Below are 16,226 nucleotides of genomic sequence, written 5' to 3'. Positions count from 1 at the left end.
ACATCACACACGTTGGAGACAGATAACGATGATTATAGTGTATATTATATTATACACAATCTGTATGGCACTTCAATATCTCACTGCTATACTGTATACAAGGTAGGCAAAACACACTAATTATCCCACATATCACATGTGTGAGACTGGCATGAATCACTCATTGCAAAAAATACAATATAATAAATCATAGAAAATTATGAAAAAACAAATAACTCATATTTTCAAATTCCTGTTTTACAAAATCTTTCATTTTCAAGGATTTATTCGCAATTATAAAATGGCTTCTTGCAAAGAGCAACACAAGCCTTTTTCATCATGTACAAAGACTGAAGGCTGTATTTTTTGAAAATACAAATATTCCTATATTTCTTTCCTCAAATTTGGTATATTTAAAACAAAATTACTTCAGGGATTGTTGCTGTGAAATACAAGATAGAACGTGTTTAATGTATCCTTTTCATGCATCAAAACGTCAAATTACGGTGTTCAGAGGAAGCATATGTTTCTCCTGCCTGGTGGCTTTAGAAGTCATGTGAGTAGAGAGTTGGTCAGAGTTCCCACACTAGTAATGTGTGCTGTGGTCATTGTTGAACTACAAAAGGCCTTTAGTGACTGCAGGCTGTTTAGCTCTGTGTTGTTGAGACAGAAACTGACGTCAGTAAACATCTGGAGGGAAAAGACCTCATTGGGTCACTTTGAAGATTTCAGAAACATGGACAAAGTTACACACTTGTAGTCCTTAACGTTGAAGTTCTTGTTGTTGCACCAGGCTCACCTGCAGCATGCTGCATGCCTGCCGGCTTTTAAACTGGTGGGATAAACCAAGCACAATGAAGTAAATTGCAAATGCAAAAACAGGCCCATGAGTTGATTACAATCACCTACTTGAATTTAACCTTATTTTCAATAAATATCATTCAATAAATACTCCAGGCGCCAAAGCCAAACACATACAATAAACATGCAAAATAACAGGAACAAACACCCTTGGCACCTTCCAATCAACATGAATGCCAGCACTGCAGAGGAGAGACCCAATTATTAACTTCTTCATACGTGACAATAAATGAACATTTTAAAAACCCTTTCAGTCCACTTTAAAGGAAACACATGCAACACAACAATACCAGTAAGACGCCTAAGGGCGTGCACACATCCGCCTCGTTGACGGCAGACTGCAGGGCGAGCGCTGGCGCTTTGGCATGGGGGTAAGATCATCATGGAATGAATTCTGTACTGGCCATATAAGGAGCATGTCTTTAGTATACAGGGTTTGATGAGGTCAGATCAACATATGGAATGTCAGAACAGTTCAGCTCTATATATGGAGATCTAAGGGTGGTAGCGGGGTCGGGGACATTGACATGATGGCCAGGCCTTAATTTTCGGGCCTGTTGAGAACTCTAGTTTTCTCCGGCTGCCGGACACGGCTGCACTAATAATTTTGGGACAGGCCCATGTAGAGTTTGAATGGACAGGTATCAGTCAAAAGGGAGACATCGAAGAGGATGTCAGGTGGTGTCACGACGAGACCTGGGAACCATGCATGGGGGCATTCCTATGTATGGGGATATTGAGTGACGGACGGGAAATGTACGATTTCATAGTAAATGTGATTAAACCCCTCACTTGCCAGCCATCATGATGCTCATTGCCATTGGAAGCAGCTAATGTCATGCCATTGACAGCCCATACATCCAAATAGAAAAGTCGTATTGTATTAAACAACATCAAACTCATTGCATTGCAGCTGTACGAAAAGCTTGAATTATCCTCTTTTTATCTGCAAAATGTTTGTTTCACAAAAATACACCGTAGACATTTTATGAGATACTTTGTCAAGAAAATCCTTACCGGTGATTATTTTGTTTCAGAGTTTTGATGCGCTCGCTTTCAGTAACTCCAAGGAATTATGAAACTAACGCTTTGCAGGTAGAAAGAGGATAATTCAAGCAAAATAGTTCAAGTGTGTGGTTGTTGGGGGGGGCTAGCAGATGGTACAACATTATTGGACTGCAGTATAGCTCAGATGTATCATCATCACATGGCTGTGACTGTAGTAGCAATACGGTGTTAGCAAACTGTCCAACTTATCATAAATCCACTCACATACTTTGAAACAGAGCTCAGGATGCCGCGATGGCCGTGATGGCCAGGTCACAGGTGCGACAGAAAGGAGGCCGGAGAGATGCTCCGAAATGGACAAAAGGGTCTCTGTCTATCTCTGTCGCAGAGACAAAGGAGTCCAAGATCAAATTACGGTAATTGTGGTCTTCAGAACGTGTGCTACAGTGAGTGCTAGACAGGATAAATTGCTGTGCATGCACCACCTGGTTGTTGGCATACTTCTTGTCCTCCACAGGGACCAGGGAGCTGGTGTGAGAGGTGCCTGCCCCACCCCCTCCAATTGGCTGGTTTTATTTCTTGTTTTTGTATTAGTTAGTGGGCCCTTTTAAGGAGTATTAGATAGGATTTTTTTTTATTGTTAGAGCGGATAAAACCCACATATATTTTTTGTGGTTTTACTTGAATAAAATGGAAATGTTCACCTTTTATTTTTGTTTTAAGTCATTGCGTTTTAATCCAAAGTTGCCATACAGACCTGTGTTGCCCTAATTGTGTTGCTCCAATTGTATAGTGAGGATTACTTATTTTCCCCCACGGGATAATAATATCTATCTAGACCTCCCAAAGGTGGCATAGTCAGTACATTGATTATTTTAACCTTAAGCACCCTGCACTTTACCAGTGCCACACATTAGACTCTAAAACTCCATACAGTAGTTTAAGAAAGAAGGGCAACTTGGTAACAAAGGCAAATTGAAAAAACTATATTCAAATGGATCAGATCTCAGTGATCACCAGTATCACCAGAAAACCATATTATGGTCAAGTTCAGTTTAGCCTTTAGAGGGTGGTGTTGACTGTATCCCACCTGCAGGAGGAATGGTCCAGCAGTCTTGGCTGCATCCTTGGACAGGAAGTGCACCACCACCACTTGGAGATGATTAGAGAAGCCCTAAATTCAGAAATAGCTTAATGAAATGTACACTAGTTTAATGTAGAATGTAATGTTTTGGTCTAAAACACCACGGTTTATATTGTATTGGATGATGATGTCTAAGTTATGGAACATGAGCATCACCAGCAGGTGTAAATGGTGTTCCCATTGTCAGAGAATAAACCAAATATACAATAAACAGTTATGAAGGTTGGACTGGTAACAGAGACATACATTGATAAAACGATGAAACAGAGAGCAACATTCATGGATTTATAATTTCTCTTTAATAATGAACAAAACATATTTGCACATCGGTATGTGATACCATAATAAGACAAATGAAAAATAAACAATATGTTTAGATTAAAAGAAATCATATTTCCCTTTCATAAGGGATAATAATTACTGCTATATAGATGCCCAACTTCCTGTGAGTGGCCAGCACTCTCATTTAAGTGTAAATTCAAGATCTCTCTTCTTTTCAAGCAGCTTTGGTCTTTCAGACAGTCAGGCCATCATAGTATTAATATTTTGTTAAAACTTTGCATTATCAGAAGATAGAAAGTTGTCTATCATAGAACAATACTTTAGTAATTAATTATGATTTGACCCAGACATACTAGGTATAGAATACATGGTGTATGTGACATTCATCTTTCTTAAAGAAAGCCTTTAGCAGTACAACTGCTTCTTACAATGCATTGCATTTCAAAATGATCCGCCGATTTGCAACTAAGAGGGAGGGAATAAACAAATCATCTCTTTTTCATATCATGAAGTCAATGCAAAAAATTAAAATAAAGACGGCTCAAATCATTAATCCGGTCCAGATGTGAACAGCTCATCAAAGTCTTTCAACTCTTCCTGGTCACGTTAAAGACACAGAAGAGGTGCTACATCTTCGTCTGCGGTGGGAAAGAGACGTAGGATGTCTCTTGAACATCTAGAGTAGCCGTTGTGCGACAGCAGGGTCTTTCTCAGAGTGAAGAAGGACAAAGTCTTCTCCAGGAGGTCTGAAGCAGGGATCCCATTCTGCAGGTGTTCTCCGATCAGAACCTTCAGCTTCTCTACACCCATGCTGCATTTCCTCTCCAACATGTAGAGTGTACATCTGTACCTGTGAGAATTAAACAGCCATGAATACTTAGTTTCTAATGACTTACACATTGATCACATTTGAGAGCTCGCTACAGGACCTGGTGTGTAGTTAGTATATAACTACACATCAGGTCTACACCAGGCATTTGGAAAGTATAAATTAAAAACGACCATGAGTGCTGAGAAGCTTAAAAGTGCCTTTCTGGGCTGTGAGTGTTCAAAGAAAACAGTGTCATTGCTTACCTAAATTGCTGTTCCTTCATTGAATCCTGAAGATCAAGGTTGAAGTGAGGGGCCATTTTCAGATTTTCGTATTGAATTTGTTGTTTTTCCTCAGAAATCAAAGTAGTCTTGTGGTTAGATGTTGGTTCCTGTTGCAGATGGTGGTCGTGTTCAGAGAATCTCTGTTGATGTCTGCATGTGCACTCTGTATTTATGTTCCTTGTCCAGGCCTCGTCCCTGTTTTTTAGCCAATCAGGAGCCTTGGAGCTTCGGACAAAAGACTAGATTTAATGGCTGCCACACATGACAGGTGGGATGTAGTTCTTTATGCCATATGTCAATGAGATCTGCTAAATTATTCGCTGGGAAAGTGTGTGCCCATGTAGACATATCAAAATCTTGTTTCCCATGGCTATAATAAAAGTCAATATAAAATATTGTATAAAATATAACACAGACATAACAGAATGAATACAAAGGAAAATTAATTCAATAATTAAATTGCTGCTCTGATCATTTTTTTTGAAAATAATGATATTGTCTTCAACCTTCTATGATGCATATTTGAGACATACAGTAACATGACAACATTAGATTTACCATAATAGTATACAGTATTAAAATAATGAACTCGACAAATAATTGAAAAATGTTGCAACTTTCATATTTGAACGTGCAACATTACATAGAAGCAATGATGTTTTGAATCTGTGTCACTCTGCAAAGCAGTGAGTTATTATAATTGACCAGAGCAGTGAACTGTAAACTGGCATTAGGCCCACAGCTCGCCCAGCCTGCGAACGGCCGTAAGACTGTCAGGGCCGACACACTTCCATTGTGAGTGTGGCTGACAGCCTGCATACTGAAGTGTGGGAAGCCGTGTGTGGCTGTGGCTCCCAGCTCCAGAGAGAGGAGGGCGTGTGACCGGGGCACACTCAGACCTCGTGCAGGGAGGGAGCCAGCTGTGGGAGATCAGACGAGGAAATTATGAGGGAAACACGATCCACTATCATACTGACTGACAGATTGGCAGTTTTGGCACACTGAAATGAAAACTCTTTCGAGCATGAATTTTGGGGAATTTAGTATAGGGTCACTTTAAATCTGAGACATAATGGACAAGAAAGGACTAACTAAGTACTTAGTTTACTTAATTTGTTTGTTTCCACAATCTTGAGTATCTAGACAGATGAATGATGAGTCGATGACATACACATTTTTTAAAGATGGAACACAGGGAATTAGGAACGATAGGTAATCAAACCTTAATTATTGTGGGAAAGCGTGACCGTCCAGACAGGGCTTTTTGTGTTTAGCATCATTGTATAATCGCACCACTGTACGTTCAAACAGACAACAAGAAAGCTTACAAGTCAGGCATGTAGATCTGATTCATGGCTGATGAGAGATGATATACAGTGGAATGATCACAGCAATGAAGAATTACATCACAACTAATGACAATGAAGCACCTATTTCATAGATTGAGATGAGGGAAAATGTCCTATAAAATAACAGCAGAAGTGTGCTGCACTAGTGATGATGCTGAAAGTGTGCTTGGTTCAAATCATTGATCTCAACATCAGGCTGCTCTCTTTACAGGGTCACCACTTGCGCGCGCGCATGCACACACACACACACACACACACACACACACACACACACACACACACACACACACACACACACACACACACACACACACACACACACACACACACACACACACACACACACACACACACACACACACACACACACACACACACACACACACACACACACACACACACACACACACACACACACACACACACACACACACACACACACACACACACACACACACACACACACACACACACACCCCTGAGATCTAACCGCATTGTCCCTCTGCAGTAAGAGCATGTGGCAGCACTCCTCATTGTCCTCCCTGGCTCTCTGATTGGCTAAGACTGTGAGAAAGTCCAACCAGACCCAGACCCACACATTCATATGTAGATTGGGGACTATAAATTGGAGGGATGAAGCCAGTAGAGATCAGATTCAGATCCTCTCTACAGAGACCTCTACAGCACAGAGATCAGCCATGGCTCCTACAATCACTTCACCAATCACCTCTTCTAAGGAGCTCCTGACTCTGAACCACAAGGTAAATTGAACGTTGAAGACTAAGTGTCATTAAATGTCAATTATTGTCTGTAGACATTGTACTTCATCACACTTGTGTTGTTCTTCAGAATAAGTTTATTAATGATGCCCTTCTTTCTGCAGATAAGAAAACCATTGGTGGAGAAGTTACGCAGAGAGCGAATCAACAGCAGCATTGAGCAGCTCAAGTCTCTCCTGGGTTCAGAGATCCTCAAACAACAAGCTGACTCCAAGCTGGAGAAAGCAGACATCCTGGAGATGACAGTTTGCTTCCTGAGACGAGTCAGACGACAGCTACCTGTCAACGCAGCTCCTGTCAATCAGGGGTTCTCCAGGTGTGTCCAAGAGGTGGTGCACTTCCTGTCCAAGGATGAGGTGAAGATACAGTCCCAGAGAAGACTGCTGGACCACTTCCAGAACCTGCAGTCATCCTCTGACAAGAACATGATGGAGACGTGTTTTCCCCAGAGGTCTCGAGTTCAGTCCAGCATCACCAAAGAGAAGAGTTCAGTCAACATCGCCCTCTGGAGGCCCTGGTAGTAAACTACAGACTGGAACTCCAAACTCCTGACTGAGTTGACCATATTGTTGGTCCAAGATCACTATAACAGAACTGTACAATTCAAGAATGAGAGAATTGTTTTCTTTATTTTCTGTATTTGCAGAAGTTATTTTAATCAACCATTTGTTTTCATGTATATGCAAATCGTTGATCTTTTCCATGAAAAGAAAATGTGCACATGTGTCATGTGACAAGATATTGGCACGAACACCATGCATGTTGCATGATGAATCAGAATAATCTGATTTGATCGTTACCTGTAAACCTATAGCTTTTGCTAAGCTGTGATTTTTCACTGTTGTGAAATTTCTGTTTTACTTGATTGTAGATCAAATTGATCTAAACAAAAGTACAGGCCTTCTAATCTACATAGATATATTATAATCTAAGTTATTAATTAAGACTGATCTGTTGTAAGATCAATACGTTTAATCTATCCTTTTGTTTAAAAGAGATAATTAAAATCATGTACCGTCACAATTTCCTAGTGATGCCAATATTTTTATAATGATGTGATTATTCTTTCTCTGTGAATGTTATTGACCAAATTGGTTGTTTAACACTCATCACTCTGTGATTAGCAAAACATGATCTATTTTCAGATCTTAAGTCTAATGTTTGCCTTTTTTTTACTGAATCAGCTACTGTGAAATGGGGAGTAATGTTTACCCACAATGTTGTTTATTTCAATATACATTGTTTTCATACACATTTACATCCTAGTCTACTCTATTTGAGTACAGTGTGTTGGAGAAATATCCAAGTTATTGTTGTGATGTGTCATCACTTCCATGTTCCTTCCCTTGTGGAATTTATTTTATACTTGATGTGACTCATTGAGTCTTTCTCAATAAACAAACAATCAATTGCAATCTTTTTTGTTCTTCTCCCTTTGTTCTTGTTCATTATTTGATAAAGGCCTCCAAATTATCTCCATGCTAAATAACAAAAATCAACTTTTATTTCCTTTCAGTTTAATTTGTTACGCCAGTGAAGATGAAGATCCAATGATTATGTTCATACAGATGTTGGTAAATTATACTGAGTTAGCTATGACATGGCAATATGCAAATTCAATTAAAACAGTTGCGTAATTTGTGCAGCACTGTTTTTTTACAAAGACAAATACGTTCAACGTTCCCTAAAATCCTCAAGATTCAAGTTGTTTTTTAGAAAACCTACTCTGATCCCAAAATGTTGCCGCTACCGTTTCTCTCCTAAACCTAAACAATGACGTCACATTGTGTAACTAACGTGATGTATAAATAAGACACACTTCTATTGTCTCTCTATTGAAATCAGTCAATAGACTTAAGTGTGGGAAACCAGAGAAAGCTCACTCACAGAGCCCCTGTGGCTGTGGGACAATAGATCCAGACCTCTACCCTGGGGGAGTCAGAGGTTGATGTGGGTCTCTAGTGATTGATCCATATTGAATCAGCCCTATCATTTATAGTAGGATCTATATAAACAACATAAAATCCATAAGGAGCCAACACATTAGAATCTATTTCCATAAACCCACAATGCCACAAATGAACAATCTGTTAAAAACATTTGAATTACTTTTGGCTATCCAAAAATACTAATAGAATTTGGTGATTACTTAATCTGGGTCATCCATTACTGGCATATCTTAAAGTCCAATAATATAATAAGCATGAAGATAAATATGTGTTGTTTCATTCTGTTTACCAACAGTAGTATGCTTTTGTTTGTTCCTAAACAACTGGCGCTGGAGTTATTTTTTATGGATTTATTGGGAACTGCTTAAATTAGCATTTAAGTAGGCATATGTCTATTGTTCAGTGAGAGCTCTGTCAATGAACAGAGTGTGGGAAAACTCTCCGAGCAGAGTCCCAGTTCAATGTCTTTAGCGTCCTCAACCCCACCAGCACCTGACTATTCTCAGAGGGGAATTGGCACACTTCAGGAAGGAACTGTCTCAACCCCCATCCTCATTAATGAAACATTTATCAAGGAATTCAAGTATAATAATAGTATAGATTTTCATCCTACACAAACATTAAATTCCCATTGACAATTCATTGAGAATGTTATGTTTTATGTTCAATTACAATGTGGTGATCAGTGGTGTGTGAGAGTACATGAATGCAGGGGCTAATGTGTACATGTCAGTGTAAAACAAAAGAAGGCAACGTGTAGGCCTACACGTAACAGAAGCCAGCTTGATGAGGGTTGAAAGGACTGACACTGACGTCTGGGCAGGCGGGCGGGAAGGGAACACTGGTTAATTGCCCACAGTTAACTCAATGGAACCTCAGCCCATCCAAGGAACAGCAAGACACAAAGAAAGCACCTACTGTATAGGCAACAAGCGATCGCAGTACAAATATGCATTGTCATATCTATGATATCTATAATCTATAATAATGTTAATATAGCCTCCTATAGGCTATTCTCAGAGTTACCCGTTGCCCAATGAGACCCTTTCCCTCCAGATGGTTTGTGACATCAGGTCACCTTAGCAACACTGAAAGGTCTAAAGGTCCATTCAAAGTCATTTTATAGAGCAATGAATGACCACAGCACACACCACTCAGTGTGGGAAACTCTGACCAACTCCCTACTCACATGACTTCCAGCCAGCAGGCAGGAGAAACACCTGCTTCCACTGAACACCATAAATTGTGTCATTTAACATCGGTTTTGAACTTTGACTTTAATGGCTAAGATTTGCTGGTCTCTGTGATATAAGCCGTTATGTATCGAGAATCTAATTTAAGAAGCATGAATTTGAAAATATGGCATGAAGTGTGCACTACATTCATTCCTGACAAATTGAGAGAATATTCAGCAATTTACCAAGATTTACAGTATATTTCACATTTTCAAACTCTTTTGACATCCAAGTCAGTATCACACTTGTGATGGTATGTTTTGACTGTATCATATTATGTATAGAGGGTAGGCGCGTGACATCAAGTTACGCAGGAACGCCTACTGAGTGGCAAAAAATACTTTCTGGCCTTGACAGCCCATACATCAAACCAGAAAAGTCATATCTGATTTCATTAAACAACGTTAAACAATGTTAAAGTCACTTTTTGCCATTCACTTTATGCATGCGCATACCCTCTATAGTAGTGCCAGATAGATAGATTACTATGAAAACCTGCAAAACCCGTCTGTCGCTCCGTCACGCCACAACTCATGACATGTCACGCCACCATATATGGCTGTCAGTCCCTCTCGCGTCGTAACACGTCACACCACCATATATGGCCGTCACTCTCTCACGCCTTGTGACAAGCTCCATATATGGCTGTATATGAAGATCACGACTATTAAGAAACTGTTGTTTCATCACGACCTAAAGGGCGAGGTCATCAGGGCGTCTTAATTACTGGTAATAATAATAATTCCAATCTAGCGCTTTTCTTGGCACTCAAAGTCGCTTTTAGAACATAGTACCAAAAAAACTTTATTAAGGGAATAACTTGGCCTAGTTAAAAGCCTAAAAATCACACGTTTGAAGTGAGAGGCACTCATCATCATACATCATCTCATTCTGGCCAATCACAATTTAAGTCCTCAGTGCTCCTCACTTTTCCATCATCAATTTTATCTTCAATGTTTGCGTTTACATAAATCCGGAAAGCTTCATAGGAGGGGCTAGCGCACCTCAAAAACTAAGCAAAGAAAACATCATCAGTAAATCGTTTTTAGAATGTTATCTGTCCCGGACCCCCACATGTGTGATGTAATGATGAGTGTGTGCTCAAAGTCACTGATCTCAACAGGAGGCAGCAGATCTCCTCTCTTTACAGGGTCACCACTTTCCCAGATTCAGACAAAGTCTCTGACCATCACCCCCCAATCGTCCACCTGTTCCCCTGAGATCTGACCATTGTCCCTCAGCAGTAAGAGCGTTGAGCATGTGGAAGCACTATATTCCTCATTGTCCTTCCTAGCTCTCTGATTGGCTAAGACTGTGAGAAAGTCCAACCAGACCCAGACACACACATTCATATGGAGATGAGGAACTATAAATAGGAGGGATGAAGCCTTCAAGCCAGTAGAGATCAGATTCTATACAAAGACCTCTACACTACAGCACAGAGAGTCAGCCATGGCTCCTACAATTCACCGATCACTTCTTCTAAGGAACACCTGACTCTGAACCACAAGGTAAATTGAAGACTCAACTGAACAGACTTGTAAATATTGTTATGGTTGCACTTATTCAAATGTATGTTGTTCTTCAGAATGTGTTTATTAATGATATATTTCTTCTTTCTGCAGATAAGAAAACCATTGGTGGCAAAGTTGCGCAGAGAGCGAATAAACAGCAGCATTGAGCAGCTCAAGTCTCTCCTGGGTTCAGAGATCCTCAAACAACAAGCTGACTCCAAGCTGGAGAAAGCAGACATCCTGGAGATGACAGTTTGCTTCCTGAGACGACAGCAGCAGTATCAACCTGTCAACTCAGCTCCTGTAAATCAGAGATACTCCAGGTGTGTCCAAGAGGTGGTGCACTTCCTATCCAAGGATGAGGTGACAATACAGAGAAGACTGCTGGACCACTTCCAGAACATGCATCCTCTGACAAGAACGTGAAGGAGACATGTTTGCCTCAGCTGAGGTCTACAGTTCAGTCCAGCATCAAAGTGTTCAGTCAACATTGCCCTCTGGAGACTCTGGTAGTTAAGTACAGACTGGAAGTCCAACTTGACTGACTGAGTTGACCATATTGGTCCAAGATTACTGTCAACTGTGAAGTTTTTCTTTTTTTATTAACAATTTTCCATGAAAATGAAGAAAATGTGTCTTTCATGTTAACCCATGACAATACGTTGGCACGGACACCATGTTTTTTGCATGAGTCAATTGACACATCAGAATAATCTGATGTGTGTGTTATGCTGTGAACTTCTTTCTGTTGTCATAACTGTCACAGTTTTACGGTTAGACAATCTAACAATCAGGTAAAACTTTGACCTCATTGTTAGATTACATTTTAAAAGAAAAGTTAAAGTCCTTCTTATGGAGGGTTTTCCAATGTGGACTATAGGCTACTATAATCTAAGTGATTAATTAAGACTGATCTGTTGTAAGATCAATATTTCATCTGTACTTTTTTTTAATGGATTCTTAAAATAACCGAAGTCACCATTTTCTACTGACACTAATGTTTTCATAATTACTTAAATCATGTCAATGCAATCGACCAAACTGGTTGTTTAACTTTTTGTCATCACTATGTGATTAGCAAAACAATTATCTTTTTTTCAATATTATTCTTTGTTTTTTATTAAGGGCAAAATATTATGGCTGTCTGGCTCTGAACCAATAAACTCTGACAATACTTCGGCATGAACACCATGCATGTTGCATGAATGATTTTATACATCAGAATTATCTGATATTAATGTTAGCCTAGCTCTTGTGCTGTGACCTTTTTTTCCCCACTGCTGGGATATTTTTGTTTTACCTGATGTTATAGATCAAATTGATCTAAAAAACAAACGTTCCTTCTTAGACATTTTTTCATTGTGGACTAGATATAGGAATCCAAGTGATTAATTAAGACTGATCTGTTGTAAGATCAATATGTCTAATTTATCCTTTTGTTTTAACAGGGGTGATTAAAATCATACTGTCACCATTTTTCAGTGACACTAATATTTCCATAATGATGTAAATCCTATGAATGTCATATTGACCGAACAGGTTGTTTAACTTTTTGTCATCAAACTGTGATTAGCAAAACCTGATCTATTTTAAGATCGTATTTCTTTCATTTGTCTTTTTTATTTTTTTTACTATGTGTAAAGTATTATGGTTCTGACTCTGAACCAACTACTGTGAAATGTAAAGTATATGTTTACCCACAATGCTATTCATTTAACACATTGTCTTATGTCTCTCATAGAGACGAGTTATTATTGTAAATCCTCGACTCTTTTTGAGTACAATGTCTTGGAGACATATCCAAGTTGTTATTGTGATGAGTCATCACTTCTATCTGGCTTTAGGAGAGGAATTTGATCCACCTGATGTGACTCATTGAGTCTTTTCAATAAACAAACAAACTGACATATTTTTAGTCCTTTGTCTTTTGTCTCCATTAACTTCATGTCGATGTTACAATAGCAAAGATCAACATTATTGGTCTTTTCATAAATTAGGCCAATGAAGATTTTATTACACTGAGCTCCTTCAGAGGTTATTCAATTATTCAGACCTATAGGATATGAAATGGCAATCTGTGAAATTGCTTGCCCGAGGTAACTTTTCAAAAGAAAACAGCTTAAACTCATTCCATGCAGCACTAATTTACAAAGTCATGGTTTGTCTTGCATAACATTGCCAAGTCATTATTTTGGAATGACAACCAACTTATATTGCAAAAGTTTGCCACTATGTCGCTCCTCTCCTAAACAATGACGTCACATTGTGTAACTAATGTGATAAGACACACTTCTATTGTCTCTCCATTGAAATCAGTCAATAGACAAGAGTGTGGGAAACCAGAGAAAGCTCACTCACAGAGCCCCTGTGGGACAATAGATCCAGACCTCTACCCTGGGGGAGTCAGAGGTTGATGGGGGTGTCTATGGACACCTATTGATCCATTCTTAACCAGCCCTATAATTTATAGTATTTATATTTTTTAACCAAATATAATCAACAAGGAATCAACAAATTATAATATATTTCCATAAACCTAGAATCAATTTGATGATTATTATATGTATACGCGTCATCCATTACTGGCCTACAGTATATCCTAAAGAGCAAACACATTTTATATCATAAGCTTTAAAAGATAACTGTTTTGGAGATAATTCATTTGGAACTGCTATAGGATATATTAATGTTTAACTAGACGTATATTGTTCAGTGAGAGCTCTGTGAGTGTGGGAAAGCTCTGGAGAGCAGATTCACAGTTTAATGTCTTTAGCATCGTCAACCCCACCAGCATCGGACCATTCTCAGAGGGGAATTGGCACACTTCAGGAAGCAGTCTCAAACCTAGCTCCACCCTCATGTTTAATATTGAAATATTTAAGTGGACGCTCAATACAAATGCATGTTACACTGAATATTACACTAACAAGTTTTTATTTGTTAATGTATGACTTTAGCCATGCGTCTTGCAATCCTCATAGTCATCCATTGAGATCCTTTCCCTCCAGATGGCTTATGACGTCAGGTTCTGTTCTGTCTCAACAACACAGAGCTAAAAAGCCGCCAGTTACTATGTCTATTCAAAGTCCTATAGTCCATTGACCACAGCAGACAGCACACAATAGACTCTGACCAACTCTATACTCACATGACTTCCAGCCAACAGACAGGAGAAACACCTGTTTCATCTGAACACCACAATACATCTTTGTATTAAAAGGTAAAACTGTGCAAAGTATCCATTCAATGAAAAATGACTTGCGTTTGTCTCTGTGATATATGACATTTAAAAAAAGTTCGTAAAACACATATTTTACCCATATAACAGAGCAGACATTTGAAAATATGACTTGAAGTTACCCGTTTCTTCTTCACCGACAAGGATCACAATTCAATAAATAATATTGTTGAATTGAAAATAATGACTGAATATATTATATTCAGTAATTATTATTTAAATTACTTATATTGCACAAGATAAAATTATTCTGTATAGTAGCTTATTTGTATACATGTGTATGACATGTGTGATATATAGCTTGTGTTCTGTTCATTGATCCGTTTATTTTACAGGGGTCATGAACACCACAACTATGAGAGTTGGCTCTATTTATATTAATATATATATAATATTAATACATTTTCTTGCATTGTTGAAGAAAGCTGGCCGTCCCACCATTAAGACTATATCATCTGTTTACCTGTAAATGTATGCACTTACCTGCTTGCATTTATTGTCTGTTTGCAAACAACATCTTAGGTATACAATGAGATAATTAACAGAATCTGCTTTGCAGGGAGGAATTAGCATTTAAGTAGTAGGCACATGCCTATAGTTCAGTGAGAGACCAAAGTGTGGGAATGCTCTGGAGAGCAGTGTCCCAGCTCAGTACCTCAAACCCCTCCAGGGGAACTGGCACCCGTCTAATTATGTACCTATACCTCCACGTTCACGTTTCATAGAACATAAAATTTAGAAATGTATCCTCAAAAAAATAAACTTTTAATTATAAAGTTTAAGAAAGCATGTTTGGAATCATAAAACACGGGACGTGATGTTAAGACTGTCCATTGTGCCAATAGATGGTGTGGGCTCACATGAGATTTGCCTTGATGTTAAGAGTGGCATTAGGAGGTGTATTCTTAAAAGGTGTATTCTTAAAAAGAAGTCACCAGTTTCTTATTCACTAACATGATCACGAATCATCAATAGGCCTATATCCAGTATTATTTTTGCATTATTTTTGCATGTGAATGTGTACACAGTGTTATACTTTACAGTCAATTGTGTAGATCATTCTGTTACCTTATGAACATGTGTGATGTTGATGATGAGCGTGTTGTCACGGTTCAAGACCAGAGAGGGTAGGACCCAAATGCAGGACGACAATCAGGAAAAGTTTAAAGTGTTTATTAACACCAAAAAAACAAGGAACATGAGGAGCATAGGGAAAATAACAAACACTAGGAGGACAGGAGCAACAAGAAAACTGTGACTAACTAATAAGGACAAGGAACTGCACAAACAGGGGAGTATATATAGACACAGGGAGTAACAGGACACAGGTGAAACTAACTGAAATCAACACAGGTATTGGATAAGACTAAAAGGACACAAGTGCAAAACATAGGCTAATCACAGTACTGGTGAGACAAGGCAGGTACAGAATACAGAGGCAGACAGGAAAGCACAAATCCATACTACAACATAAAGGTACACTACACAGTGCAAAATCAAAATCAAGTAAAACACTAAATAACTAAAAAACAAGAAAAACAAGAAAGTACAAAACGGAACGTGAGTCAGTCATTGATCTCAACATCAGGCAGCAGATGCTCTCTCTACAGGGTCACCACTTTCCCAGATTCACACAAAGTCTCTCTCCAGTTGTCTACCTGTTCCCCTGAGATCTAACCATTGTCCCTCAGCAGTAAAATAATTGGCAGCACTACACTACTACACTACATTCGTCACTGTCCATCCTGGCTCTCTGATTGGCTAGGACTGTGAGAAAGTCCAACCAGACCCAG

General features: G+C 38.9%; 2 pseudogenes across 2 annotated transcripts; both read left to right on the top strand.

The window, feature by feature from the left end:
- The first annotated feature begins 6,351 nt into the window (after nucleotides 1–6,351).
- LOC310862822 (transcription factor HES-5-like) lies at nucleotides 6,352–7,018 on the top strand (annotated as a pseudogene). Its single transcript has 2 exons — nucleotides 6,352–6,479; nucleotides 6,602–7,018. The product of its transcript is annotated as a transcription factor HES-5-like (transcript).
- A 2,558-nt stretch (nucleotides 7,019–9,576) lies between these two features.
- LOC310863004 (transcription factor HES-5-like) lies at nucleotides 9,577–11,621 on the top strand (annotated as a pseudogene). The gene is made up of 3 exons: nucleotides 9,577–9,603; nucleotides 11,119–11,192; nucleotides 11,307–11,621. The product of its transcript is annotated as a transcription factor HES-5-like (transcript).
- The last annotated feature ends 4,605 nt before the right edge of the window (nucleotides 11,622–16,226 follow it).

The sequence above is a fragment of the Protomyctophum parallelum genome (genome assembly GCF_964188405.1).
Source record: "Protomyctophum parallelum genome assembly, chromosome: 8".
In the NCBI taxonomy this organism is placed as follows: domain Eukaryota; kingdom Metazoa; phylum Chordata; class Actinopteri; order Myctophiformes; family Myctophidae; genus Protomyctophum; species Protomyctophum parallelum.
The sequence above is the reverse complement of the archived record's forward strand: the minus strand, read 5'-3'. Positions and strand labels throughout refer to the sequence as shown.